Source organism: Gopherus flavomarginatus, chromosome 10 (assembly GCF_025201925.1).
Source record: "Gopherus flavomarginatus isolate rGopFla2 chromosome 10, rGopFla2.mat.asm, whole genome shotgun sequence".
In the NCBI taxonomy this organism is placed as follows: domain Eukaryota; kingdom Metazoa; phylum Chordata; order Testudines; family Testudinidae; genus Gopherus; species Gopherus flavomarginatus.
The window spans coordinates 80,188,131-80,194,244 of record NC_066626.1 but is presented as its reverse complement, the minus strand read 5'-3'; positions in this window follow the sequence as shown (position 1 = coordinate 80,194,244).

The following is a 6,114-nucleotide window of genomic DNA, read 5'->3' as shown; positions in this document are numbered from 1 at the left end:
AGTCTCTCTCTGCCATTCCCCATTCGTTACTATGGAAACAACGATGTCACAGGGACAGGAATGTTTAGGCAACTCCACATGGGGTAGAGAGAAATAAACCCGCACTTTAGGGGATGGGTTGAAACGAACTGGGTCTGTGAAATACTGACGTTTCTCTGCTGTTTTCCCAGGGATATAGAGGGTTCAGATACCACGGTGATGGGCATGGGACAGACAGGCAGACTGTCCATTTTGGGACCCAAACAGACTAGCAGTGTCCCTATAACATAGGATTAGGAACAATCCATTCATGGACCCCTCACCTTTAGGGTGTCCTCTCATGCCAGGACAGGGCATTGCAGAGGATTTCTCTTCTCAGTACCTGACATACACCCCCACCCCCTGTTGGCCCCCTTCCTCAGCCCTGATGACCAATCCCAGCCGGTGTCTTCTCCTGACTCCTGCTCTGAGTTTTCTGTGGCTTGGCCCTCTGGCCAAGTTATGTAACAGTTCACCCCTCACTTCCAGGGCAGCAAAGTCCAAGTTGAGATATACAAAAGGTATTTCACCCCTCCTGGGCTTCTCTGCTTTCCTCATCCTTCTCAGAGTGCTGGGAATCCAAACACCCCACATGCTGGGCTTCCAGCCCCTCCTGAGTTTCTCTGAAGTCCTTTGCTTCTTGGCCCCTTCTCCTAGCCCCTGCAGAGTGTCTCTTATCTTGCGTCTTCCCCAGCAGGATGCCCCGACCTTCCCTTTGCCAGGGACTCCAGCAGGGAATCCTCTAGTTCCCTGCAGAACCTGGGTCAGGGATGCCCTGCAGGACTCAGTCGGGCTTCCTCGAGGTCGACTCCCCTTGGTTTCCTCTCCAGAGTCTCCCCTCCACTCCTGAGGTCCCAGCTCTGCTTACATAACCCTCTCCCTGCTTCACCACCGCAGCTGGGGGCTGTCTATCTAATTAAACTCCATTACACCCAGCTGGGATCACTAATTAGCCCTTATGTTGCCAGCTTATCAGTGAGGCTGACGGACAGCTAAGTCAAGTCACAGGTAAGGTTGAACACAGCTTGTCTCCAAGGGCCAGCCTGCTTGGGACATTCCCTTTGTCCTTTCCACTGGACAAGCCTTGTTCTCCAATCCCCATGGCAGGACGTCACCTCTGCTAAGAGTATAGACACATGGGTCTTCCTAGGCTACCTGGGCCCTCAGGCTGAGTTTCTGCAGTTGCGTTGACCAGGAGAAAATGTCTACAGGAAGCTCAAAACATCAGCAAAAAATCCATGGCTGGCAGGACTGAGGACAATCAAAAGGAAGTTTTTTGAAGTGTGAACAAAAGACATCATAGCAATGGCACAGGCCCATTACTCGCTGGGGCTAGTAAAACCATTGCTAGTGATGCAGAAAAGGCAGACGTGTACAATAAATACTTTTTCTCTGTATTTGGAAAGAGGCAGGATGATGTGCTGGTATCAGGAGGAGGGTAAAGTATTTTACAGTCCTTTTGTAATTAAAGAGGATGTTAGACAGCCTCTGCTAGGGATAAGCATTTTTAAATGAGCAGCCCCAGGTACCTTTCACCCACGAGTCCTAAAAGAGCTGGCCAAGGAGAACTCTGGCCCATTGTTGTTAATTTTTAATAAATCTTGGAATACCAGGGAAATTCCAGAGGACTAGAATGAGTGATAATGTAGTGCCAATATTAAAAGAAGGCAAGCAGGATGACCCAAGTAATTATAGGCTTATTAGCCTGATATCAATCCTGGGCAAAATAATGGAAAAGCTGATATGGGAGTATGACAGGGCTCCCACTCACCACACCAGCACCTCCTGCTGGTCATCTTGGGGTGGGGGGGGGGGGGATCAGCTCTACAGGTCAGCACACCCACTTCTGGAGTCAAATATCAGAGGGGTAGCCGTGTTAGTCTGGTGGTTTCTTGCCTGCCACCACTTCTGCTCTGGGACTCACATCACTCCTAGGACTGTGGCATCCTCTTCATGACACAGTTCCCTGTCCATGCCATGGTCTGTGCTCTCCTCTTCCAGGGGCCAGTACAGCAGTCCAACTGTTCAACCACTTCCTCAGTGGTGAGTGCAGAGGAAAGGCGAGGATCTGGGCCCATCCATCTTGGCCCAGGGACCTTGTAGATGGCAGCCATGTGCTGCATCCTTCAACCTCTCAGTACATTTCCCTGGACCACTTCCTTGCTGCCACAGCACCTTCTTAGCCCTTACCTCCGGGTCTCAGCATGCCCATCCTAGCAGCCAGCCAAGAGCTCCCTCTCACCCCTCTATTCCTGCCCAGCACTGCTCTGTCCAGGGTGCTAGCTTCCCTCCACCTGCAAGGCAGGCAGGCAGGCAGGCAGTTCTCCCTCCTTGAGCTCCAGGAAGCTACTGACTCCTGCTCTTCTCTGCACCTCTTCTTATATGGGCCTACAAGCTTCTGATTGGCTGCTCCTTGCAGCCCCACCTCCTATTGGCTGCTTTTTGTGCAGCAATCCTCGGGCTCTATTAACCCCTCACAGGCCAGTGTGGGGCAGATGCTCCATCAAAGGGAGAAATAATATAATTAATGGCAGCCACGATGGTTATAGAGAAAATAGGGCTTGTCAAACAAACCTGATTTCATTTTTGATGAGATTATAAATTTGGTTGCTAAAGATATAAATTATAATGTATAGATTGGTCAACTAAACTTAAGACTTTTGCTTGGCATTTGACTTAATACCACAGGACATTCTGATTAAAAAATGAGCACCATACAATATCAAGCAAGCATGTTAAATGGATTAAGAACAGGTTGAGTGACAGATTTCAAAAAATAGTTGTCAATGGGGTAGGGGATCATCCCTGAATGGGGGTGTTTCTTGAGGGGTTCTGAAGGGCTCATAATTTCCATCAGTGATCTGGAAGTAAATATAAAATCTGCAGATAATGAAAGACTGATAAGTAAAGATGAGGCCAGCGCAGTTCTACCGAGCGATCTGGATCACTTGGCAAACAACATGCATTTTAGTACAGACAAAGGCATAGTTATACACCTAGGAACAAGGAATACAGGCCAGAGTGGGGGGACTTTACCTTGCAAAGCAGTGACTCTGAAAAAGACTCCTGGGTAGTGGTGGCCAATCAGCTGAACATAAGCTCTGGTGCGACGCTGTGGCATAAAGAGCTAATGTGATCCTGAGAGTAGCGAATAGGATCAGAGAGGTGATTGTGGAGGATCTACATGCAATGCTGGCAAAACAGATACTGGAATATTGTGTACGTTTCTGGTGCCCACTGTGGCATTATGCCCATATTCTTCACGGTAATATTATTATATGTTTATGGCATAACTATGAGGTATTTTGTGCAAGATAAGGCATGTGAGATATCATTGAAAAGGTAATGAGTTACTGAATATGATTATCCTATTTGTGTGGATGTATCATTTTGGCATCTGAAGTTAGGAACATTGTCTATGCATCTATTACAAATGTGTTTACACCCAGGGCACACCCACTAGGCAGGATGCAATCAGTCTAGATGGCTGGCTGGGAAGGGCCATTAGGGAAAACAATCAGTTTTAGAAGATGCTAATCTCCCACTGGGGAGTCTTCCTGTGGACAATACAAACAGACTCTGTCTCATGGCTGCTATGACCCTATGGAGGCCGCATAGAATACCTGTGTTTTTCCACTGAAAGGCTTGGGAACTAAAGTTGGAGACAAAGGATTCCTGCCATATGCAAAAGCTATTTAAGGCAGGGAAGTGACATCATCATGGTTCTTCACTGACTCCCCACCCAAAGGAGACGCCTGGAAACAAGGACTGAAAGGGGCGCGGGGGAAGGGCTGGGGCCAGGCTAGAGGGTTTTCTAGTATATGAAAGGAATATCTGGGGTTTTAAGCTGCAAGCAAGTGCAGCTTGTCCTCAAGAACCTCTGCAAACTGCCTAAACCAATAATTAGGGTGAGAATTTGCTACTCATATTCAATTTCTTTAGTATATTAGGCTTAGATTGTGTTTTTGTTTTATTTGCTAGGTAATCTGCCTTGGTCTGTTTGCTGTCCCTTATAATCACTTAACATCTATCGTTTGCAGCTAATACATTTATTTTTGCTTTCTCTAAAACCAGCGTGGGCAGGAGTCATACCTGGGGGTAGAAAGCTGTGTATATTAAAGACAAAGTAAATTCCTCTCCACATTGAGAGAGGGGTGCATTTCATGAGCTTACGATGTACAGTTCCCTGTGCAGCATAAGGTGGTATAATTTTGGGTTTACCCTTCAAAGGAGGGTGAGCACTTGAGTAACTGGGCAGTTCTTAGCTGAGCCTTCCAATGCAGAGCTGATCTCAGCATGTGTGTGTAGCTGCAGCTGAGTTTGTTCCTAACTGTATGCGTGCGGGAGGGGGCTTGAGAACCTGTCAGAGCAGTACAGCGTAAAGGGTAGAAAAGAGCCCCCCAAAATGGTTCAGTGGTTGGAAAAAATGCCTTAAAATTAAGCTTCCAGAGCTGAATGAGTTTCGCTTAACACAAAGATGCCCAAAGGGTGGGTGGATTACAGGTTGGCTGGGGAGGGTTATATTTTTATCGTTATACCTTGGTAAACATCAGTTTCACCAGACTGACACAATAATCGAAATTAACAGATAGGCAAAGTAAGAAAAATGCTACTTGGGACTTTTGAATCAGGTTTGTTACAAATGGACGAGTGCAGTGACGCTCAGCCTTTCCAGACGAGTGGCCCCCTTTCCAGACTCTGATTTGTCTTGCGTACCCCAAGTTTCACCTCACTTTAAAATGACTTGCTTACAAAATCAGACATAAAAATACAGTGTGCGGTGACCCTTTTATCACTGAACAATGGCCGACTTTCTCACAATTACCACACAATTATAAAATACATCGGCTGGAATATAAGTATTGTACTTACATTTCAGTGTATAGTATCTAGAGCAGTATAAACAAGTCATTGTATGAGATTTTCATTTATACGGACTTCACAAGTGTTTTTTATGTAGCCTGTTATAAAACAAGGCAAAACTCTAGAGTTGATGTATTGCCTGGAAGACCCCTGCGCACGCCCAGGGATACACGTACTCCTGGTTGAGAACCACAGACCTAGTGAGTGACTAGTAGAAACAGGTACGATTTGATGATTTAAGCATATTTACTTTATATATTTTGACAGGTGATGTTGACAATTTGTGTTTCAGTGGTTTATAAAGCTTTAACCTTTTGAATTTCAACATTTGCCATCATTAAATAGTTGTCTCATGCCCCCAGTTTCCAACATTTAAACTGATAAAAATCTAAAAAAACCAAGTCTACAAATAAATATGGGTCTGATGTCAAACTGATAAAAAACTAGAAATTGAATTCTGCCAAGCCTAACTGTGGTGGATCCGTATCTTCATGGGGAGAAAATACTGGTTACTAAACAGCTCTTCAATCTAGCAGAGAAAAGGTGGAACAAGAACAATGGTTTGATGTTAAAGCCAGACAAATTCAGATGAGAAAGACAGCACAACTTTTTAACACTGAGGGTGATTGAAACAAACTTCCATAGGAAGTGGTGGATTCCCCATTTCTTGGAGACTTCAGCTCAGAACAGGATGCCTCTCTGAAAGAAATGCTTTGGACAAACCTAAATTAAGTATATTACGGCATCAAACCGCTCGCACCCCACTCAGCACCACGCCGGGACCAATCACCACTGGGTGACACACCCTTTGTCCAACCCTTCATGCATGTGCCATTGTTGGGTTTCCCACGGTAGCTCCGCCTCTCCCCTTGACCAATCAACATGGCTGTATGGAGATCCGGCCCAGAGCGCTTCCTCACTGAGTCCGTGAAAACTATGGATCCGGTTACCATCCCTGATGGTAAGATGGTCAGTGCGCCCAGCGTAGCCGTGCAGGGGCACTGGGTTAGGTGGGTGAGGCTCCGGCACAGGGAATCCGGCTCAGATAGCACAGTGGGTTGGCGGTCCGGGTTAAAATAAAGTCCAGATCCACAGTGCCCGAATGTGGCTGCAAGAAATCATGGGTTTTAGTCCTTTTGCTCGTTGGCAGCTGTCTACATCCTACCCCAAATCCACATCACTGCAGCTGGGCCTCCTTGTTGTCAGCCTCAGCTGGGGATGGTGCGTGCCACA